This window comes from Colius striatus, chromosome 11 (assembly GCF_028858725.1).
Source record: "Colius striatus isolate bColStr4 chromosome 11, bColStr4.1.hap1, whole genome shotgun sequence".
NCBI lineage: Eukaryota > Metazoa > Chordata > Aves > Coliiformes > Coliidae > Colius > Colius striatus.
The window spans coordinates 12,653,283-12,678,152 of record NC_084769.1 but is presented as its reverse complement, the minus strand read 5'-3'; the positions used below and the strand labels follow the sequence as shown (position 1 = coordinate 12,678,152).

The window sequence follows — 24,870 nt, the reverse complement described above, 5'->3', positions numbered from 1 at the left end:
TAAAATCCTACTTAAAACATAACTTTTCTCTGTCTCACAACTTACATCTGAAAGTGCATCATTCCTCTCTATAGGGACAGTATACCTGTGCACTTCACAAAAACTCTCTGTTCTGTGCCTCTTGGTATTGTTAAGCATCTAAATGATTTTTGTTAGCAAGAAATGAAGCCAGGTAGCCCTAAAGCATACACCAAACTGCTTTTCCAGTCAAGTCAGTTAGAAGTAGAAGGCTATGAATAATCTGAGCACAATTCTACTCCCCCCACATCCCCCCCCCAAAAAAAAGGGAAAAAATTAAAGGCAACGAGGAGAAGGGAGGAATTCAAACCACCAGTGTCTCTGTGATAACAATAGTGCTGGAGCATCACTGTAGTGTAGCCAGGCTGTGTCAGATGACAACATTCTTTCCCCAAAGGAACCTTTAGGTTTATGACAAATCAGGGATGATGCTCAACAGCTATTTGATGAGCTCCACAACAGCTGCTGAGGTCTGTGTGCCACTGCAACACAGCTGGAAATGCACAGCGCCATGGCATTAACTGGATAATAACTCAGGGCTTGACAAGCACTGAGTATCACTAACTTTTTCTGATGAGTTATTTGTGTCCATAATCAACTGGGAAACTGTTTAGGAAAGACATTCTCTGAAAAGGAACCCACCATCGTTAATAAAGTTGTCTGGCCTCAAAGCCTCAACAAATCAGACTCAAACCCATGATGTGGTCTTAAGCAGTGAAATGTTTTCTCAGAGATGGCAGTGTAAGAAGTTTTAAAAAGAGAGAAAAAAATGGGGAAAAAAAGAGAAAAGAAAAGAATTGAGGAACTGTTATCTAGAGGAAAGGATGGGTTGCTTGGGGAGCAGAAGAGCTACCATGTCCCCATCATGGTATGATCAGAGAAGAAAAATTTTACATTATTGGAGAGCAATTTTTGACTTGGGGGGAAAAAAATCCTAATAGTGCAATCACATCTTGATTGTAAGACATCATCTGCTCTGAGTAAAAGCTGGCAGCAGCTCTCCCAGTGAGCGGGACTTGGGGAACAAACAGTGGCACAGGCAGTTCCAGTTCCTTCAGTCCTGCCAGAGAAAAGCTATATCCACTTTACTGCAAGAAAAGTTAAACATCAGGCTGTGTGCAGCCTCCCTATGCAGAAATCGAGAGACAGAACCAACTTTGTTTCTTCCTCTTGCTGTAGCATGGTGAAACAAGTCAGAGTAGGAGGAAATATTGTGTAGGGTACATTGGGGGGCTACACTCTTTCCCCCCCCTTATACAGGGACAGGTCAGGCCAACCTAGCTCCTCTAGTGTGGCTTGTTTTTGTGTATAGTACAATAAATTCTCTGGCACAGCTCTCAGCCAAAAGTTCTCTCCTTTCATAGAGTGATTGCTCTGGCCAGTTATGGGAGCATCTCTCAGCTGGTGATGAAGCAGTCACAGTTGTCGTCACCATTTCTGGAACCAGGATGCTCTGCAGCTGCTGTGTTCTTCATGAGCTCATGAATCACTGCTCACAAAGAGGCAACGAGGGAGGGCATGGCAGGTGAGGGTGATCTGTGGAAGGAAGGCGGGGGCACATTCCTGTCTTTGCCTAAATCAATGAAAGATCAGCTCTCTATCCAGACTTCACACATTGCCACACTGACCAGTCGTTTCTAGTCTCACATATGTCAAAGGCATCTGCCTTAAAGAATGTAAATTAAATAACAATAATTGCGTTCTCTTTCATTATACTAATGCCTAGAGCATGAAAAGGGGGGAGGGGGGAAACCCATCAGAATCTTACTCTGATTTATATCAAATGTCATTTGTATTTTTCACTGACTGCCTGAGGGGGAAGGAATCTGAAGAATGAATATGGGGGGTCTTTATCATCACCAAAGGAACAGAAACACACACACACACAAAAAGTAGATGGGAGAGGAAGAAATGAGGGAAATAAAGTATTTCAGAGAAGTGAGTTTATAGCTGTTGCTTCTTGGGAATTTCACAGGTTCATACTAAGCATGTACATTAAGGAAGGAGATTTCTATAGCCAACAGCAAAGCTGTGAATTTCTTCCAGAGGTTTCTATTGCTCCATAGCTGAGTCCCACGCATTGCTCTCTAACAGCCTTTTAGGCATGATGATGACAAGACTCTCCTTTTAGCAGCACTTGATTTTTCTGGCATTAGAGGAAGAGGACTCATTTTAATGGATCTCAGGACATCTGTCATTACTGAGAGTAGGGACAAAGTCCATATAGATCACAAAGACGGGATATCCCCTATAGACTCCTGCTCACATAGTTGGATCAGTGAGCAACTGTAAGGTGTCTGTTGCTGCAGAAGACCACCCCAGCAGGAGCTGCAATGCTGAGAAGAGCTGTATTAACTGTATTCTCCATGGACAACCTGATAATGACTGTGCAGACCACAAACTCCTCTTACTCTCCTCACCTTACACCCCAGACATGCCATGCTGAGCTCACATGGAGAAGGCAGCAATCAAGCAGAACAAAACAACATCCAGCCTGGTTGTATCATCTCCCCAGGCAGTCTCAGTGGTAATCAGGCCTTTTATTCCCTTGTGCATGATGATCGATCAGGAGAAACCATCACTTTCAACTCTCATTTTTATCAGCAGTCTTGCACTGGCTGGTCATTTCTTTAAAGCAATAGTTCCTACAGTTGCACAAAAGTCAGTGCTGTTCCTGGTTCCTAAGGAAATGGACCCAACGTGCAGTCTGACTGCCTCCTCTTCCTATTAACTGGGAACACATGGACTAGTTTTAATCCAGATCAGAGAAAAGTGGAGGTTTCCAGGACAAGTACTTACAACTTGCAACAAGTAAGTTCTTCATGAACACAAGCTCTGGAGAGGACATAGATCTAGCAGCTCCAGGAATGGCTGAAATGTGAACTTGTGTTTTATTAAACTGAACCACATAGAAAACAGCCTAGAGACCTAACTACGTGCATCAGGGTTTACAACCAACCACAAGACACAAATCTGCTGGAAACCAGGCTTAACTTCTTCCAGTACTCATTTGGAACTAGAGATGGAGAAAGAAGATTGGAAATCTGAACAACGGCAGATTAACCTCCATCCCCATACAATATATGTCACAGAAAAAAAAAAAGAACCTCTAGTCACTTTTTCATTTTTCAGGCTCTATAAGACAAACCAAACCTCTCCAGGTCTGATCTCACAAGGTCTGAAAACCAATCTGGCAATATGACACTTGCTTCAATGTCTGCAGCTTAACTGTAATTAATACATGAGACCTAGCATCCAAACCAGGGTAGGCACGGCTCTGCCCAGGCTATAGGAAGCAAAGCAAAATAAACCAAATCAGCCAATTTAATTGCAGACAAACTCCCCTGCCTCAACATGTGGTTCAAAAAGCATTTGTTTCTAAGGATTGTTAAGTTAATAATCATGAAAAACGACAATTTTTCCAAAAGCTTTTTTACTCCCCAACTTCAGCTTCTTCGAACTGCTGAAGAGATGTGGATAGGAATGGCAAACTTCCCGTGTTCCACGTGTGCCATATCAAGATGGTGCTGTTGTAGAGATTGTGCTATTGTATCTGTCCCCTCGCTAAAACTGCCTGGGGGACAAATCCATCCCATACTGTTGGGATTCAGCCAGAACCACCACCACTGCACACCACAACAGTGCTAAGGCTGGCACTCCTGGTACTGGTTTAACTAACATGGTTTAAGATGCTGGTATTTCAAGCTTCCTGAGCAGATCTATCACTTGGCTCCCATTTATGCTGTCACTGGTGGAGGGGGCACCCGCAGGGAATTAGAGCTCTGAAAATATCTCCATGCAGACAGGGCCAGCGAGGCCTCCTCCTCATGATGATTTACTTCACTGCAGCAATGAAAATTCCTGTCTGGAACCAAGTGCCTGACTGCAAACTTACCACAGCTCCAGGGCTAGCAGAGTCAAAAGGTCACAGTATTTATTTGTTGCTCTTCCAAGATCACTTTCCCATGAACCTGATGGATTCTCAAACGCTTTCAATTGCACACAAGACTGTGATTAATCTAAGTCTTGGTTCAGTTTGGGACCAGCAGTGTTTTCTTCAAAAAGCTCATCCTTAAATTCATTCCTCCGATTTAAAAGTTTTAAAAGTGAACAATTAGTTTTAAACCTAAATACATAAAGGTCTTCTTTTTCTACCCAAGTATAATGACTGCAGAAAATAAATTACTCTAGTTCTTAACGTAATAATTCTCCTAGCAGAGGAAGAATCCCACGCTCAGGATCGTCATCTGCTCTCTTTTTCCTCTCTATGTTAAGACATGGAAGCAGTCAGCTCTGCTCTCAACCCTGCTACCCACCTTTTGTGCTGTTGCATGTAAAATATGCATTTCATGTGTGTTTTCTCAGCTACTAAAAGTGCTTCTCCCTGTCTCCAAAATGCGATATTATTTGATCTTTATGTAATATAATAGAACATGGTGATTTTATACAGTCTCTCATAACTTTCTCTTCCTTATAAAGCCATAGTTCCTGGAGCCATGTTGCTACATAAAATTCCCATTACACACAAAAAAAACCAGAAAAAGGGAAAGAAAAGGGTTTAGTGCTCAGGGTAAGAAAGTGGAGATCACAGAGGTGAATACTATAGGTTCAAAAAACAGATGAGCCTTAGCTAATCATGTTACAGCTCTTTAAGGCATCACCATCCCCAGATGTCTGCCTCAACCATTTGCCAGAGGTTACCACTGCTTGAAGCAACAGGCAGTTAGAACATGTGTCTGTACTTAAACACAACAACTTACAGCCAGAGAGCTCAGTTCATGCCCACCATGCTTGCTGGTTTCAGGTAAAAGATGGAGATTGCACAGGAGCTGGAGGCAGCACAGGATGATCTGCCCCTCTGCCTATCCTACTGTGAAACAGGGCCCCTGACAGACAGGGCAGAGCAGACAGCTGGGGTCATGCCTCCAGATCTCAGTTCATCAGCCCTCATGTTGGACCCCAGCATTTCAGGCAGGTTGTTTTGGAAGTGGCAATGCTGATGCTGCTGTGGGATCTAAGTTGCTTGCCCCTCCCTGCCTGGCCATCCCTGTAACCCCAGTTCTCTTATGTCCCCTGTAATCTCACCTTGGCCTTCTAACATCCATTCCTCTTCCAAATCTTCTGATATCCCCATATCATAAGTTCTCTCTCACAGCCCCAGCCAGCACACTCACTTTTCCCCCATATACCCTCACTAGTGGCCAGATTTTGGTTGAGCTGAATGTTGCCCATCTGCCATACTGACCGGCCAGCCAACAGACACATACTGCAGACTATGGAGATAGTTTCTCCATGCAGGCATTGATTTGGCTCTCTGTCCCTCACACAACCATAGTATATTCATGTGCCAGTGGCAGTAATGCTTTTTGCCCCTTCTGTGCATCAGGAACCTCGACAACAATGATACAGTGTGTGTCCCATTGCTCTGACAAAAGGGCAAGGGGATACAGGTGCTTGCCACACCTAGCTGAAGTTTAAACTCATGACCTTTGGGGTTTACACATCCCATCCCCAAATAAAACAAAGTTTTAGTCCTGAAATTGCGTTTCCATCCCAAATGCTTATCAAAATTAATAAGGCATGAGGTCTTATATGCTAAAACGGGCACATTCCCAGTGGGAAAACAGCCATCCCGTAAGTCTCAAGCCTGGCAGGAAACTACAGCTTTCCAAGAGCCTGGAGTTATGTGGGACAAGTTAAATGATGCTCCTCAGCAACTGTTTCCCAGAGAAATACAGCAAGGGCCATGACAAGGCCAACAAAGACTAAAAATATCCCAGAGTTTAGCCCATGCTCTACATACTGTTTCACTTAACGTGCCATAATTAAGGCTTTTTGTATACATGCGGTGACGTAGGAAGTGCAACACCATCACACTATGGGGAGCAGTGGTGCTGTAGAGACACAAAGACAAGAGTTAGTGGGGCTGTCCAGTGCAGAGGCACACCAGAGTCTCAGGCATACAATAAGCAAATCGAGAGGAACACTGTGGAAGGAAACGGTCTGCTCAAGGGGTGATCAGAAGCTAGAGTAAAAGTTACTCTGTTTATCTGGATCCCAGCAATTTGGTGAACATAGTTGCCCTCAACATTTAAGTTTCTCTCTGAGTTATGTCTACAAATGGTACTTACTTGAGACGGCAAAGAATCTGTTTAAAGTGAGTTCTAATTTGAGACATTTTTTTCCCCTTGATAAGATGACGGCATCAAATTCCAAAGTGCTAAAAACCAGACAAAAATCAAGAGCTAAGCCACTGCAAGATTTGACATTTTTCATGTAGCAGCAAGCCAGTCTGACACTCTCCCATGGATCCCAGTGTGCTGTTACTACGTGAAGCTCTAATGCCATCGATAACAGTTAAAGGATGGCAGCTATGTTTCAGGAGCTAAAAATAAATAAAAACCCCCTTGAAGTGCCTTTAAACAAACGTTATTGAAACCTCTCCTTTTGGTCCTTGAATTCCCACCGGGTAGACACCGTACCCTTCATGTAACCCCTGGCTGATGATTAATGAAACTTGGCAGAGGGTAGCAAAGCCATGCCAAAGGCAGCACAAAATCCCAAGTTTCTACAAACCCCAGAGGTGAAAATGCACAGACAACAACCGCACCCCCCAATCATTTCCTGATTTCACTTAGCCACGACTTTGAGGTAAGAGCACTCAAATAGGCTTTGCTTTTCACTGTGTTCCTGACAATGGCTCCACATTCAAAGCAATCACAGTCATCTCCTGTGTACAATTACTGGCCTCTTACAGTCTCACCTTGTCTAACTTCCCACTACGGACCACAGCTCTAGTCAGACACTACGTGCATTTGCTGTAACTTTTCATGTAGCTGCCTGGATCTTTGTCTCCTGTAGGAAACCTGCTGTCTGCAAAGTTAACTGGCATGAAAACATTGGACATAGTTCTCACGTAAGCTAAAACTGAGCTCTTAGGATCATTAGTGTTCATCACACCTAATAATGCTGCTGCTAGAGTAACTAACTCTTTATGCTCTGCAGATACTGGCTTGAGCTGTGAAAGTTGAACATCAAGGCTTGCTGGGTGTTCATATTCTACACAACACCATGCTTTCATGCTTTGTTTCATTTGTGATTGAAAAGTAATAATCCACGTGCCATGTGACATGAGAATCTAGGCTCTGGATGGCCCCCAAACCAAAGCAGTGTCCTTCACAGGGTCCAGACACCCCTCTGCAGCAAGATTCAAAAGACAATATACAGAAAGCAGCAGCAGCATCCCAGCTTCTTTCCTACAAACCAGCAGCTTGGGACCACTGATGCACAGACAGGTCAGAGCAACACATGGCAGCAACAATCAGAAATGGCCAAGGTGACATCCTGGTCACCTTGGCTAGCCCAGGTCCCTCCTGGAAGAAGGAGGGATGCTAGTTCTGCCATGACACCACAGCACTTGAGATACCCCCAATACTGCTGCATCAATACCTTCCCTACACAGCAGAGAAGAGGCAAGCCTGTGTCACAGAGGTAGGGGCAGAGCTAGTCTGGGTTTGCTACTGCATTGTGACTACATTTCTAGTGATGCAAAGCCCAGGAACAAGGGAGTCTTAAAAATGACCCATGGGGATGTTCCCACCCCGTGCAAAGCCACTATGCTTCATATCAACGCTGGAGTGATACAAAGCATCACTCCAAATGGCTTACTGACTTACATTAGAGCAATTAACATTTATGCTGTTTCACTGTTTGCAAACAGAAGCCTTTCAAGCAGGAACCCTAAATGCAAGCAATGGATTTTTTTAGTGAACTAAAAGGAACATTTCACAAAATATACTTTATGTGTCATCTATCATAACAAATCCATGCTTCTCCCAAAGCTACGTGGCAGTACAAATGCTTTTCCTTCATCAAAGTTTGTTAGCTGTCCATGCTCAGTGACAATTTCCATTGCATATGGTAGAGGATAGATGGTGTGAAAGCACAGGGCCAGCAGAAGACCCGTTGAAGACATTTCAAGAATATGTCTGGAAGCACCAGCGCAAAAATCCCAATCCCATTTCTTCTCTTGATTTCTTCCTATGACTCTGGTTAAATATTTATGTGCCAGCTTTCCTATCTGTGCAAGACTCGAGTCCCAGGAGCTCTGGTGAAAATTAGCTTCTGTAAGGATCCTAGGAGAAGAGAAATAAAATTTTCCCAGCTCTCTGTGTGGAAGTATCCTGAGCTTCTCAACAGAAACACAACCAATGGCTCCTGGAGCTCTGCAACCATGTTCTACAGAAGGGACACAAAAAATGTGTTTAAAAGGAAAAGAAGAATGAAGGGCTTCCAGGTATATTTCTTAGCCAGCACCTAAAATGTTGGTGCTGGAAGCTTGTGCTCTGTGTAGCTTTACAGGACAATTTAGAAAGACTCCAAATTCCATTTTCCTAGGTGAAAGACAGACTAAGAATGCAAAATACCGAGACTGAGACAACAAAAGGTAGAGAGAAAATATCAGATGGGGCTGTAATGAAACGTAAAGCATTAAGTGCCTAGGGAGGAGAGGGCAAGAGTGGAAATAATGTTCTAGGTAGGAAAGCCAAAGAAAGACGGGGGATAAGAAATCCCTATATATCAGTGAGTGAGCAGTAGTTCCTCTGGGATGAGGTTTGAAAGAATTAATTTAACAGTGAAGGAGAGAAAAGGTAATGAGGCGAAGGCTGGTGTGGCATTTACAGATTGCTCAGAAAAGTTGTGGCAGAAGTGTTAGGGAAGTGCACACTGTTGATTACTGCTTGGCTAGCCCCCAACCCCCACCTGCCAAGGTGCAGGACCACAGAACCTGAGCAGATGGGTTTGTTGATCGTCCCATCACAAACCATGGGTGGGGAGCTGAAAATTCGAGGGCCTTATAGAGAAAGGTGAAAAATGCCTGGGCAATGGGGAGAGAGAGAAGGATGTGTAAACTGCTTGGAGGAGATGATGAGATGCCAAGCATGAGATGCCCTGTGGAGCTATATACTGTCCTTCCCACATTGTCTCTGTGTGTCACTAATGCCACCAGGCCAAAAAGTGTATCAGCGACATAGACCTACAGTTTCTTGGTTGCCCCATGTTCAGCACGTGGCCATAGCAGGAAGCTGGCCACACAGCACCCCACAGACAGAGACTCAAGCAGCCAGACATCAGGAAACACTGAATGTTTAGGCAGTAGGACAACAACATACGGAACTAACGGAATACCTGTGATTACCAAAGCACTTTGTAAGTATGAACACAACCTCTCACTGTCACTAGGAGACAAATTAATATTTGTCCTCATTATATGGGAAGGAACCGAGACACGGAAAGGTTATGTGATTTGTTCTACACAGGAAAAACAAACAGCAGAGCGAAGAAGATGGTGACTGAGCGATAGATCTTGATTTTCCTCCACGCTCCCTTTTTTTCCTCTGCTATTGGCTTTGTCAGAGTGTAATGTATGGCCAGCTATGGGGAGAAAGTACAACACACCAAAGCTGGGACTGGGCTTTCACATTGGTAACGAATCTATCCCACACTGTGACAGCAAACTGTAGCTGCTGAGAGGCAAAAGCTTTTTACAAAATACTACACATTTCAGAGTCAATCTCTAGATATTAGGAGCTAGGACAAGCCATTCACAAAGGACAGCTTATTGTATTCATACACACCCCACAGAGAAGCAGGTTTTGGCCTGTGTCAGACCCAGCAGACAACGCTGCCCAGGTAGCAGTCCAAGTCCAGGCTCATTTTCCCAAAGATCCCACCAACATCAGAGAAGAGACAGCAACACAGAGGGGACTTGTTACTAGCTGATACACATGAACAGACAACTTGAGACAATTCAGTTCCTGGCTGACTTATCCTGCTTAGGGACTATTATCGAGCCAGCAAGAAAAAGAGAATAAAAATATTTCCTCCATGGATCTTGACTTCTCTCGCTTCCTGTAATACTTTCATTGTGCTTGCCAGATTGGAAACAGCTTCTGGCCAAAACGTCCCCGCCAGGAACAGAACAGAAAATGAGCTGTCTGCTAATAGATATCACCTAATAATAGGGGAAGGAGTTATTTCACTTGCAGTCTATGCTGATATTTCTGAAGGACCTAGACAGCAATGCATTCAGAAAGTGAACTCACAAACCCTAAGTACTAGTTCGAACTTCTGACATCTCCTTCACTGCTGAGCAATAGCCTCGCTGCAGCCTAATACCATGTGCCCCAATGACCTTGCCCTAGCACCCTGTGAATTCACTAAGCCTGTGGTGTCTACTAGCAGCTTCTTAGCTGCACACAGTCAAATGCAGCCCTCATGTTGAGTTGGTTACATTACCAGCAGTGTAGCAAGTCCAAGCACAAGTCACTGCTGTAGGGGAATTGAGCTGATGAAGGTCATTAACTTTCTCACCCTGAAACCTCATTGCATGCCTGGTCCAACCTCATCTTTCAGCAGAACAGTCACTGTTTTGCAGAGCTTGTCTCTTCCCCCATCTCTGAATTAGGCTTGGTTCCCTCTCCAGCTCCCCAGGGCATACTGTATGTATTTCATGGCCTTCAGCCACACAGAGAGTTTAGACTGCCCAGAACTTGTAGGGCCAGGAATCTTGGCCATCTCTAAGCTCAGCTAATGGAAAGAAGGAACGGTAGATCTAGAGACAGCTGTGCTGCTCTGAAAGGGAACTGCACAGAAGCACAGCTGCCTCTTCCCCACGTGACAGTGGCAGCAGGCAAGGACCTGCAGCCCCCTCAGGCTGCCCACAAATCCCTGCCCATTTTGACCCACCCACATCTTACATCTTTTTTGCAGAAAGCAAGCAGCAAAAGATCCTACCCCAAGAGATAATAAAGCTTTTCAATGAAAAAACCACAAAAAACGTCAGAGTGTGCATTAGGGGACAGAGAAGCACACAGGGGTGGCTACTAATTTAAAAGTCAGCATTTGCAAATGTGGTCCTGCTGAGTTTACTTTGTTGCTGCCTTTCCTCTTCCCCTCTAGCATTTGCTGGGAGAACCTGACAACCCATAAAATCAGTTCAATTCCCAAGAAACAGCAGTTTTGTAATCATTTGTGCAAGTCAGGTAGCAGCTTACAGTGCTGGACAGGAGGAACTCCCAGAGCACCTGAAAAGCAAAAATGATACAACCATCATATTTAGAGTGAGCTCCAGAAAATATACACGAATTTCCCTCACTGTAAACCAGCCCCTCTCACTAGGCTCCCACAGGGCAGCTGCTCCAGCTTCCAGCCATCCCTGTGGCCACCCACAAAAGGGCTGGAAACCTCAGGGAAATACCAGTGGTCCAGCTCAGAGGATGGAGATAGCTCAGCGAAAATCAGAGGGAAATCAGCTCTGCAGCTGCCAGTGGGATTTTGCCAGCCATGGTCCCCGAGGCATGGGGTGAGGCTGAGGGAGGCACAAGCCCACGGGCTGTCTGAGGAGCAAGGGAAAGTTCCCTGATGGTTAATGTGTCTTCAAACAGGGCAAAATCCACCTTCCTCCACAGGGTAAAGGTGAAACATGGCTCTACAAAGCCCCACGTGGCAGTGAGAACGCTGCCTCAGCACCAACACTTCGACCTCTCCCCCGAGCATATGAAAACTATTGCGCCTTATCAGCTCTCCTCCAGTGGAAACCTCCCGCAATTCCATGCTGGGGACTTAGGAAGAGGTCGGGGAGGGAGAGTTTTACAAGCTGAATCATTCCCAGACAAATCGTTTCCTTATTATACATGGCAGCCTCCCACGGACAGCCTGCCAGAGGGCTCTCTCAGATCATACTAGGTGCCTTTCCCTCGCTTCTCTTTATCCCTCTTGTCATCCTGCTCTCACTTGAAACGTTATAGCTTACAGTCCCACTGGAGAAGGTCTGGGGGGTCATGAGCACTCAAACAGTCCAAGGGGCCCAAGGAAGGGAGCAGTGCCTGATGTAAATGGCTCTAGGCTCAGCAACTCCCGCCCCGCTCTCCACATGGGGCAGCCATGCTCCCCGCTCCAGCTCCCAGCCTTGTGCAGGACTTGCAGCCAGATGTCAGGATCCAGCGAGCTCAGCAGCAGAGCTGCTCTCAGAGCCTGTGAGGCCATTGCTCTGGCATGCTGCCGACCATGCCTGCAAGGTTAGGTGTGCACGCTCCTACCACGTCTACCCATGCCCTAGGCTCACTGGATGCATACCAGGAGCCACAGAACTGTTTTTGCAGAGAGCATCAAAGAGAAGCCATTTAATAAGCCCTGAGGAGGCACTTAGCTCTGTGCCATGCCAAGGCTCCGGTTACAGCCTCTAGGCTGGAGTTGACTTGCACCCAGCCAGCCAGAAGCGTGGAGGGATGGGGGTAATTCCCCCCACAAAACCTCACCAGCTCGTGTGGGAGATGACTTGTGCCAGGAGATGCAAGACTTCGTGCTGGAAGGGTTGCATGCCCATGCTTCCCGAGCTGCAGGCTGCCTGCAAGGGGAGGGTCGGCGATGAAGGAGCATGAGCTGTGGCTGCAAGTCCCTCTGTGAGGCCTGGGGAGATTAACAAAACACTGACACTTCACACGGGCGGTTTCTGATGTCAGTAGAGTGCCTTGATGGAATTACAGCAGCATTATTGTGAATGGCCGGGGGTAAATTTTTCCTTATGTAACTTTTATTTAACATACTAACTTCCCTTGTAAATAATGCTGTTTGGGCCCCAGTTGCTCCAGGGACATTGTTGATCGAGGCTGTATTAGAAGTAAATTCAGATCTGAAGCAAATGCACAAACCCTTCCGAGATTCCTCAAAACGTGCTCAAATGCTTTTCAGTAGAGCTAGGTCCAACAGCTCACAGCACGTGCTTGGGCCAGCTCCGGTTTGTTACTCAGACATAGCAATTCCCGTGCAGAAGGAGGGCTGAGGCTGCCACACAGCACTACAAGGTTTCCATTTATTCCTGCAGAACTGAATAGCAGTTCTCATGGTGCCTCTCAACTGAAATGCCTCGGAGCCACAAGAATCATTAGGGTGTCAAGAACAACAGAAATCTTTTCTACACGCTCACAATTTCCCCAAAATTGTATCATCAAACCTGGCCACTGGCCATCTCTCTGTGTGTCATTTGTTTTCTCCTATCCTCTGTGCTCTGCTTTATCTTGCTGGGGAGCAGCCACCCTGCAGAGCTTTCTTCTGTTTCGGGAGTGTTAAGCAGCAAATTACTGACAGCCTCATGATGTTGTAACAGGTACAACAACATGTAAGGGTGACCTAGCATCACTGGATCATTTAAAATTCAGCCACAGCAGGATGTAGGGATTTGTAATAAACTATTTCAGGTTTCAGCTTGGAGATGACTTGTTACCTTAAGAACTGGTAGCTTCTTGGTGTGGTGTCTGGCATGAGGTTGAACTTGCAATGGCAACTGTCCTACAGAGTTACAAATGCCTTCTTAGTCTCTAGGTTCCTCTGAACTTTACTAGAGGTGCTGTGAACCTCAGGCAAGTAAAACAAGTCCCAGATGTGAGAAATGAAACAGGAACTGCAAGTAGAATTTTATTGCTTTGAAGTTAATCTGGTATCTGGACCTGCAGGAATTTGCACAGCACACACACAGTTTCTCCTGTCGGCAGAGCACCTTGTTATTCCTTGTGGCTGACGTGGCACTGCACATCACCATCCAGAGTCCGCAGCACACATCAGCACAGAAACATTTAGCACAGCTGTGAGAGCTCTCCCAAGAGACACGAGTGCCACACTCCTGCAGGCACCCATGAGGCACAGACCTACTCCCAAACTTGGCAAAAACTGCAACTTCAGTTGTCCCAAGACTGAATCAGCCCAGGTGGCCTGGGTTATTGTCTACTTTTCTGGTAGCACATGGAGTCCCACTGTCCAGTTACTGCATTATACAAAAGAAAAGGAGATCACAATTGCCCTGAACAGCGCATACAGCAGCCAAGAAAGGAAAAAGATGGGGAAGGATTATCCTATAACGGCGGTACTGAAAGGACATGGAGATTAACTGACTTGCTTGGGGTTACACAGGCAGTCTGTGGTGGAGGCAAGAATTAAACCAAAATCCTCCAATTCCCATGCTAGTACCTTTACTACAGGCCTTTCCTCTCTGCCTGTGAAGGAGCATCTTTGCCTTTCAAGGCCAAAGCATGGAAAATGGCAGTGCAGCTTCATTTCCTTCCTGCAGCACAGGCAGAGAAAGAGAGTTACAGCAGAGCCAGGGGGGACTGAAGACAGAGCACTTGGAGCAGCAGTGTCAAGTGGGCAATCTCTTTTGGCAATTAATGAAGGTGTGCTACAGCCAGAGACCTCCTCCCCCCTGTCACGAGATGCTTTTGCCTCCTGAACTGTTTAGACCAGTTTCCCACTCCCTCCCCAAAGTGTATCTCGTGGTGTTACGGAGAGATGGATGCTTGGGCTAGCAGAGCTGATTCACCTTCACTTGCTTTCCTTCTCACCAATGCCTGCATCACCACAGAACATCTGCTTCATACATTATAGCAGCTTTAATTGGGAACAAAGCTGAATGCTCAATAACTGTCTCTTTCTTTGGGTACAACAGCCAGGTTCCAATACTATTTTTTATTCCTAATTGGATAACTCTGCCAGGGCAAATCTGAAAGCACAACCAAAACAAGTAACTGCTGAGACTCTGCATATGTTTAGAGTGAGTGCCTATGCAATCCTTACCTCTCAGTTTCCTCCTTGAGCAGTGAGACAAGAAGAAGATGCATTTGACCTTCATAAATTGGGAGGCTATGATGATTTGTGACTACATCTCTCCTTGAAATCTGCCTTAAAAGATTAAATCAAGAAAACCAAGTCATAAAATCAGAGCAGAGACTGACCTATTCATCTCTGAGTAACTTTTGTCAGGGCCAGATATTTCAGATGACGACAACTCTCTCTGCTCACAGAATTAAACTGCCACATCTCGATGTTTCTCAAATGTAAACCCCACATTAGAACCACATAAACAAGCCTACTCTAATAGTCTGGAAACAAAACAAAGCTTCTCTGATTTCTGTTTTGATTTGCATCCTGAAACACAGATAAAGGTTACCAAAAGACTGGTGTAGGCTTGGCATGGGGTGATCGTCATGTCCATTTCCAGAATCCTGATGGTCCTGATAATAAAGATAAATAAGCCAATTTCTCTGTGAAGTGGTAGAGAACAATACTTAACTAAAGAAACACAGGAATTGGCATCCTGCACTCCTTATCCAGCCTCAGACTGCCTTTCTACAGAAAACAGTTTCCAAACAGAAACACTTTCCAAGTCTGCCACAACAGTCCTGCCTCATGCTTTTAAAAACTTCTGCATAAATCCAACCCTACTTATGCACTTTGATGGAAATCCTATACTGTTCATCACATAGACTGAACTTGAAACCAAGCAAGTTTTAGAACTTTGTTTTGAGATACTAGCTTCATATAACACCCAGACTCCAGGCAAGAGACCCTCCAAGTGTAAGCCATCTAGATCTAGGACTGGTTATCACCCTTTATATGAGCCCAAGCATGGCAGAAACCACAAGATTTTACCCAAAAACAGGGGCACAATCATGGCAGTAAAAATGTGAAATGTCGTCAGTCATCGGTACAGTTTTACATATGTCACTAAGTTGCTACATCACAGTTTGGTGTACAGGAGATGTGTTGAGGACTGAGTAATTCCAGTCCTGATATTCTCTCTTTGGACTGAATTCAGTCTTCCTTTAAGGAGCTGCTGTTTTAATGATTTATATCCAAGTACGCCATGGCTCTATTTAGCTTTTTATGTGGCTTCCAGCTTATGTTAAATAGGATCATAATATTTACTTACCTCACCAAAGTGGTGGGAGACTTAATGCACCAACTTGCATTTTAATATGATACAAAAAGATACTGTCTGAAGTAGTTTCAGGCACTATCTTGAGCTCCCTCCATCTTGAGCCCCCCCCATTTTAGTTATTAAGGGTCTAAAAATCATATATTTTTGTGACATTCCTCCTATTTTGTTCTGCACAAAAGGTAATAAACAAAAGGTAAAAGCATTAGATTTCAAACAGCCTCAATTTCCAGTACTGCAAATTCATAGCAGAAGCAGGCTGGAGGGAATGTAGCTAATTTCTTTTTCTTGTTCTTTTGTGATTTGAAACAGTTAATAAAGAAAAAAGGAATTAAAACTTCATCAATCACAGCTTCGACCAGAAAAAGAAATGAGAAGGAAATCCATAAAACATTCCTTTCCTTGCTCTATGAGCAGCATTTATTACAACATTCAGGTGGGTTTGTAACCCAGTAAGCTAAAAATCAGGTAGACAAAACTGTGATTTCTTGGTTGACAACAAATCTTAATTCATTTATATTTGCAAAGAGCTTTGAAGGTGTAAATTCTTAAGTGTTAAAACATTATTTACTGACTTTACTAGGAGAGAACTTTAGCACAGATGATCCACAGAGGAGGAACAAAACAAACCAGCTAGCAGTTCTGAAAAGCCATAACCCAAGAAGCACCTATGATATGCTCTGATCCTGTACAGGTGGATCTTCTACAAACATTGTATTACTTCAAGCAATAAACTTAACTCCCATCCACAGTAAGTAGGCTTAACAGCCTACTACAGCCATTTTCATCCTCGTACTTACAAGTAATATTTACCCAGAGCTCTCTACTACTAGATCTGTTTTCTGTGATGGGAGATGGATGGGAAAGCACACAAACACCCAAATGGAAGAGTTAAGACTGTAACTGGATGACCCAAGCCCATCAAGTCCCAGCTCAACCCTGTGAGCATGTAGCTGTGCTGCCTCCCCTGGGCCACAGCAGGGAGCTCAAACATGCAGGAGGACCTGGCAGAAACACTGAGCACTTGAGCTCCACTACTCAATGGGATGGGCCCTACAGGAAAAACAGCAACTGTCTTCTGCTCAAGAAGGAGACGACACTAGGAGGATAATGCCCCATCAAACACTTCAACTTGAATGGGAAAAAGCCTCTCATGCTGCCTGAACAGATCCTTCCCTAAGCGTTCATGAATCCTTTCACTCATCTCCACTCATCACCCGCCCCAAAGCTCTTTGTGTGTTGTTTAATCTTTCCAGTAAAACATTAACATAGGAGCACTCAGAAGTCAATCAAATAGGAACAATTTGATTCTCTCTATGCCTTCCCAAGTACAAACAACTTTTCCTCAGTGCTCAACTAACATCTCAAACACTTCTCCCTTTCTTCAGGAAACACTTGTTCAGGTGTGTCTAACAGACTGCTCTCAAGTTCAACAAATCCCTTGGGAAGCAGCTCACGGCTACACTGTCCTGTCTAGTACTTGGTCCCTTTTCAGATCCTTGGGTGAAGATAGGATTCATGGGAGAAACCCAGGAGGCAGTGTGCTCTTTAGACTCAGACAAAAGACTGTGTAGATCAGAAGCACTGGTTTCATTTTCAGATCTGGTTGGTTGACCTGTGACGCACTTACACAGGTCTGGCAGCCTCCACCTCCTAAAGTGCATTCACCATTTAAACAGTGAGGTCTTGGGATAGACACCACTGCTGCCTAAACGAGAGAGGAGAGTTTGTGACTATATCAGGTGGTATAGGAGCAAAGTGTGCAAATTCAGGAAGGCTAGAAGACCTGCTTCTGCCTTCTTAGTTTTCTCCATCATGCAACTCACTGAAGTCATCTCTCAGCACACATTTGTAGGCTGCCTATTACAACAGATCCCTGGCCTCTAACAAACCTTCCTAGATATTGCCAAAAAAAAAAAAGCATTAATGATAGAAAAGCCAAGAGCTGCCTCCTAACACCAAATAATTTTGATCTGTGACTCAACAGAGTATTTGAACCCAAAGCTATTGAAATGAATGGCTGGTATCAGCCACCCGCTGCATGACCTGCATCACTCTCCCACACTGCTTTGACCTCAACCAAAACCATTTGCAATTAATACTTCTTCTGCAGTGGCATGAATTAATGATTGATCATGGACCTTCACCATGAATCTCTAGGCTTCTGTCAGCCAGTGTCACAAACTTAACATTATCTAATTGTAAGTTTTTCCATTTAATTGCAATATACACCTGCTCAATGTCCCTCTGTGTGTGAAAAAGCATCATACTTCATTTAAAAAGCCCTCATTTAAATTCAACAGCTAGCTGCACAGATTTAACCATTAAACTGATTTATGTTGCATAAAAGATCAAACCAGATCACACCTTGTGGCCAAATAACCATAAAAGGTTTCTGTAAAGATCATTAATTCACCTCCCTGGGCAGTTAGTTTAGCAGTAAATATGACTTAGATGACTTTATCCAGTTAACCTTAATCAATTTGTTATTATGATTAGTCACCCTAAATAATACAAATGTGAGAAAGGAAGGTGCTACAGTTCAGACCTCTGTAGTGAACAGTCCAGTGACGTGATGACCCTGGATTCCCACACTCTTGAGAAAGCAACATCCGTGCTCTGTCCTTGCCCCAGGGGATCGCAGCCAGCCTGTGCCACCCAGAGCACGTCAGAGGCTGGGCTTTTGCCTGATCCTTCTCAGTGGCCCACAGGTAAGCAGCTTCTGCCACCGCAACACGAGAAAAGGAGGAAGATGAGGGCAGAGAGGAACAGAAGGCAAGCACAGCCCATACACCCCATGCTAGGAGCAAAGCTGGCCCAGCTGTCCACACACCAGCTTGAGATCTGGCAAGGTTTTATTTGGCAGACCCTCGTCTGTCACACGCTTCCAGAGTGACCTTGGCCAAGGTATTTCATCTTACTGTATCTCAGCTCCCCAGCTGTTAAGCAGTGATGACACTGCTTGCCTCTCTCACAAGAGTGGTCTTAAAGTTTGTGAGGCATTCAAACATCACAGCCCTGGGAGCCATAAAAACTCCTTAAGCAGGCAGATCCATCACGTTCAATGCTCCATTCTCCTTTCACCCCGGCACAGCTCCATTGATTTCAGTCCATTTACCCTGTCACGGAGGACATGAAATCGGAGTTAGGCCCTTGATCTGGCAAAGGGATTGCCTCTTCCTCAGAGTCACTGAAATAACCAGCAGAATGAGACCCAGTGGGGGTTATAGCAATGTGAGTGATCATCAGTACTAAAGGAAAAGGCCCATATCTTGGCCACCAAAATCATATGCCGACAGCCTAGCACAACCTATGCAAACTGCTGATATTACCCTACCACCTTTTGCACCAGTTTGGAAAGAGAGGGAAGACAAAACAAGAAGGGGCTCAAACTTTAACATAGAGTCAGTAGTAAATTCATGCAGTCAGTGAAAAAGTATCAGTGTAAAGAAGAACACAGAATCATAAAATCATGGAATTATTTGATAGGAAAAGACCTTTAAGATCATCAAGTCCAACTACTCACCTCATACTGCCAAGCTCACCACTAAGCCATGTCCCTCAGCACCTCATCTATGAGTCTTTTAAACATCTCTGGGCACAGGGACTTCTCCACCTCCCTAGGCAGCCAGTGCCAGTATCTAACAACTCTCTGGGTGAAAAAGTTCTTCCTAATCTCCAATCTAACCTCCCCTGGTGCAACTTGAGTCCATTTCCTCTTGTCCTATCATTCATTACTTGGGAGAAGAGACTGACCCCCACCTCGCTACAACCTCATTTCAGGCAGTTGTAGAGAGTGACCATGTCTCCCCTCAGCCTTTTCTTCTCCAGACTAAACAACTCCAGCTCTCTGAGCTTCTCCTCATCAGACTTGTTCTCCAGTTCCTTCACCAGCTTCATTGCCCATCTCTGGACATGCTCCAGCACCTCAATGTCCTTCTTGTAGTGAGGGGCCCAGAACTGGACACAGCACCAAGTTCCAGGGGAAAATCACCTTTCTTTTCCTGCTGACCACACTATTTCTGATGCAGGCCAGGATGCCATTGGCCTTCTTGGCCACTTGGGCACACTGCTGGCTCATATTCAGCCGCTATCAATCAACACCCTCATCTCCTTTTCCACTGGACATCTTTCCAGCCACTCATCTTCAAGCCTTGTATGGGGTTGTCATCATGGCCCAGCTGCAGGACTCAGCACTTGGCCTTGTTGAGCCTCATACAATTGGCCTCAGCCCATCTATCCACAGGTTTCAAGGTGTTTGGGTGTTAGCCCATCCAGGCTTCCAAGGGGCAGAGCCTTGCTTCTGTCACACAGTTGCACTTGGTATGCAGTCAGTGCATCAGTAAACCACAACTCCCCGCATGAAAGGGCTCATTCTGCTGTGTGCATTTGTCTGTCTGTGTGTCACACTCACCAGGGCAAGGAAAACACTTTACCCTTCATTTTTATGTTCTGCCACATGCTTCTCCAGCTTTCCTACATGGTGTATATGACCGTAGGAATATGGAATACTTCTCTTTCCAAAATGCACACAACTCCACCTCCCACGAAAAGCACTCTAAACCCATGCCTATATTCAGTATGAAGTAAGCACTGGATGTTCTCTCCTAAATCCAGCTCCTGCTTCAGAAGGCATTTGATCCAAACAGAAAACAAAAGCATGATCAAAATCAGTCAGTAAGGACCTTTTCACTGACCTCAGCAGGCTTTAGCTGAAGTTCTCTATGTTCAATTCACTGTTACTAAAGAGGCTTGAACATACTCTGAAACCTGCAGAGCCACTGAAGCGGAACACAGCACATGAGAATAGGCAATGTAATTCATTTGGGAAGCTTAACGTGCTAACAGGTCCCTTCCTTCAGTGTCAATGAACTTTTCCATGAGCTTGGTTGCATGATTATTTGCTCTTGGATAGAAGCTTAGTTTTCAACAAGTGAAGAAAGGGGATTATAAATTTGCACAGCATACAGGAAACTTCTGTTCCTATGATAGTGGATAGTTGAATAGTTGAATAGTCTATCCCTATTCTTAGAGACATTCCCAAATCCACAGAAATAAGAGCACCGATAAAGTCTGAAAAGACGATCTGATGAATTTTAAGAAAAATGGGACCTGACTTCATACAGCATTTAAGAAGCATGTGCTTAAAATAAACATATACTTAGGGGTCATCATCTTTAGGGACACTTAATCAGAGGCCTAAGCTATGTCTTGATTTAGGACTTGAAAGCTTCAACAGTAGAAAGAAAATGCACAGAAGACATTTCAATTTTGTGATGAAAGGCATGTCACATCAATCTCATACCAACAAGGAGACTTTATTTATAGAATATTATATTAAATCTGAATTCCTTACAAATATTGAAAGTATTTCATTTCACTGCAGATCCAGGTGCTACGTGTGATTTTGACAGACAGGCTCATCCGAGAGGTGCCAATTAACAAACACACTCAGAAGCAGAGCGTGACAAAAGTGACAACATCATCAGGGAAGGAATGTGTTTTCCCTCTCAGAAGGAAAGAGCGATGAGGAAAAAACTTTGTTCATCTCCTCCAACAATATGTGAATAGTTCTCCTCAATTACCCCATTGCTCTCTTACTAACTAACTATAAGGAGACATCACAAAGAATTTTAACAACAGGATAAAGAAATGATTACATATCGCATTTCTATTGTATGCAGTACATCCCCATTGTTACTAACGAGTCACGGAGAGTTAAAACTCGATGAAAAGGCTGTTGATTTTTTATCATGTTTGTTTTTAAATTCATTGGAGTGCTTAAGTGAGACGGTGAGTTCCACATTTGTTCCTAATCTGCTCTGAAGGAAGGGGGCCAGCGGCAGGGCAAACCAAGCAGTGTCTGGCACTTCTGCTTATTTTCAGATAGAGTTTAAGGCAGGAGTCCAGACCTAGAGAGCGTTTTAAAATACTGATCTTAAATTTCTACAGTACTTTACTTCCTGGGAGGATATAACGGTGCTTTACACACTGTGGCCAGAATTCTACACTGAATTTATTCAGATTTCATGTATGAAAATGAGAATGAATGTTATGAGGACTGGGGCTAGAGGTCATCATGGCCACTGCTAAAGTTGCTGTTTAATGGTACGGAGAAGAAAATTCTACATGACTTCTTATTCTATTAAATCAGCCAAAAAAATAACCATGCAAAGTGGAACTGGCACCTCTTCACATCTGAAAAGTGCCAAGTGATAATTAGTGATTTCAAATGTCAGAAACTCCATTTAATATCTTTCCTGGAAGACTAGCAACACCATGCCTGACTTAATCAGCAAGAACAACTTCCTTGTCTGAGCCATCATCTGCCAACCCTAACAGTCTTTCTTTAGGACCCTACCTGCTCAAACATTTCCTATATAAGACCTGGCAAGAGCACAAAGTGCCTGAGGCTACGACTGCACGCAGCTGGTAAATAGAGGCTTTCTGACCTACTGGTAACTCAAAATGGCCCAAATCATCCCTCCAGTCATGTCTTTGTAGACATTACCTGTTGCTGACTAATATTCTGCCAAAGAAGTAATAATCAAGTAATAACAAGAATCACCTCTAATCCACAAGTTGCTTCCTACCAAGTGTGTACAACCAAAGGACTCCCAAATCCCATCTACAGTATGAGGTACCGAGACGTATGTTTATGCTACTGAACTCAATAAGCAAGAAGCTTAGTAATTCAAGCCTGTTTTTTACATATTTAGTCTACATTACAATGTAATGAAAAGAGATTATTTTTATCAATAAAGCAATCTATGTGTTTTCATGTTACTTGGTGCAAGCCTCATGGATGGTTAGTTTTAATTCTGATCTCAGTGAACTGCCTTTGAAGCTTTCCTATTTCTGAGAGAGAGGGAAAAAGGTCCCATTTCACTGGGCAATGACTTCAATTTATATGCAACTTTCTTCCTGGTTTTGTCAACCTCAGACAAGGGTAACAGGTTAATTGCTGGTTTTACTCGTATAAGAGATGCCACTTATAAGGTATGTGCCCCTCGCTACAAGGAGGACATTGAGGTGCTGGAACATGTCCAGAGACAGGCAACAAAGCTGGTGAAGGGTCTGGAGAACAAGTCTGATGGGGAGCAGCTGAGGGAGCTGAGGGTGTTTAGCCTAAGGAAGAATAGGCTGAGGGGAGATATGATCACTCTCTACAAATGCCTGAAGGGGAGCTGTAGTGAGGTGAGGATCGATCTCTTCTCTCCAGTAATGAATGAAAGGATATGAGGAAATGGGCTCAAGTTGTGCCAGGGTAGATTTAGATTGGACTTTTTCACTGAGAGGGTCATTAAGCATAGAAACTGGCTGTCCAGGGACGTGGTGGAGTCACCATCCCTAGAGATATTTAAAAGATGCATAGATGACGTGCTGAGGGACGTGGTTTAGTTTAATGATGGGTTTGGCAGTGTGAGGTGAGTAGTTGGGCTTGATGATCTTAAAGGTCTTTTCCAACTGTAACGATTCTAAGAAACTTTTATGCTTTAGTTAAGTGAAAAAAACAACTCACTACACTCTGCTATACAAAATAAGGATTAGTTGAAATACCCCAGGTGAAAGAAAACAACAAAAAAAAAGATAATGAAAACAATAGAGACACCTTGCTACCATGAGTCAGTACAGACCTAGCATGCCAGCTCTGAGACAAAGCTGAAAAGCCCTGCCTGATCTGAGCCAACTCCCCAGCTCTTATTATGCCGAGCTTACGTGCTCAGCCTCCACACTGGTCCTGTGCATTAACTGTGCATGAGTAAATCCTTCTGGACCTTGGGGCTATGGGGACTCTCCAAGCACTCTGCTGGGTTGGACCCAGTCCCAGCCATATTTATGAGCTCCAGCTGTGCCAGAGACACCGCTGACCCCATGATCAGTGTGGTGGTTACAGCATGGGTCTTCCCATTCTCCTGTGGGAAACAAAAGTACCTTGTGAGCCACCCCACTCACACCTGTAACATTGTTATGGCCTGAAAGAATCCACAGAGCTACACACTAGTGCAATAAGCTTACTAATGGAGTTGGCAGACAAGAAAAAGAAAATGTGTAGGATTTAGCATTTTTTTGTTTTGTTTTTTCTTTAAATCTGGAAACACTTGGCAGATGCAATTAATCTTGTGTGGTCATCTCTTCCCACGGCTTCACACGGCTGCATAATATTCTCATCCAAATTGATCATTCGGCGCAAAGTTTCTCTTCAGAGAGTTTTCTTCCAATCCCCCTCCCCTCTTCAAGTGGTCTTAAAGAAAGGACTGGACTTCAAATGACCCTTGAATGCTGTGCTTGGTTTCACAGCAGGATGCATCAGCTGCTTCATCAAATAAGTCTCAAGTAGACAGGTTTGTTGATTGGGAAAGCAAAGTCTTAAACTGAGGGTAAAGGGTATGTCACAAGTATTAGTGTAAGTACAGTGAAGGCCCTATATCCTTGCAGAGTGCAGTGTTCGCCCCAGGCTAAAGTCTGTGCTAATATTTTGAATTTATATCACATCTTCTCAGCTGATCTTACGGGAAAAAGGCCGATTGGATTTTATAGCTCAACAGCTAATAGGATTCTACAGGATTTGATAAAGAAAGAAACTGCGGTTATAGGTTTAACTACCCTGTAACAAGAAATGTAGAGCTGTGTTAAATTTCAATATTTTATAAGATATTTGCACTGAAAATACAGCTACAGATCCATGTTATATGTTAATAATTTAAAACTAAATACCTGGACGCATAGCTGCACTTGAAGCTCATACTGAGAAAAATAAGATATCCTTTAATTTTATAGCCTAAATCTCTGACATCTGCAGTATCTTCTGCTCCAAGTGTTCCCTTGGCTTTGGAAATTTGGATTCAGAGAAAGAAGAAAATTAGGACTCTGCAAAAGCTTAATCCAGAACCAAGGTAGATCAAAATGAATTTAGGCACTGCTGCTTACAGAAATATCCACTGAGGTGTACAGCAGTCTAATAGACCCTGGGTTGATATTGCTAGTTATCCCCTCTGCAGCATCCAGACTCTCCTCAAGCACGTGTGAGCCTCCTTTTTTTTAATACCAGATAGGAGTATGACAGCCCAAGCTTCTGCTCC

At 44.2% G+C, this 24,870-nt stretch overlaps 1 protein-coding gene across 2 annotated transcripts in view; it reads right to left on the bottom strand.

The window, feature by feature from the left end:
• Nucleotides 1–24,870, bottom strand: part of SEMA5B (semaphorin 5B) — a 276,815-nt gene that overhangs the window by 211,180 nt on the left and 40,765 nt on the right. The gene's annotated exons all lie outside the window — the stretch shown is intronic.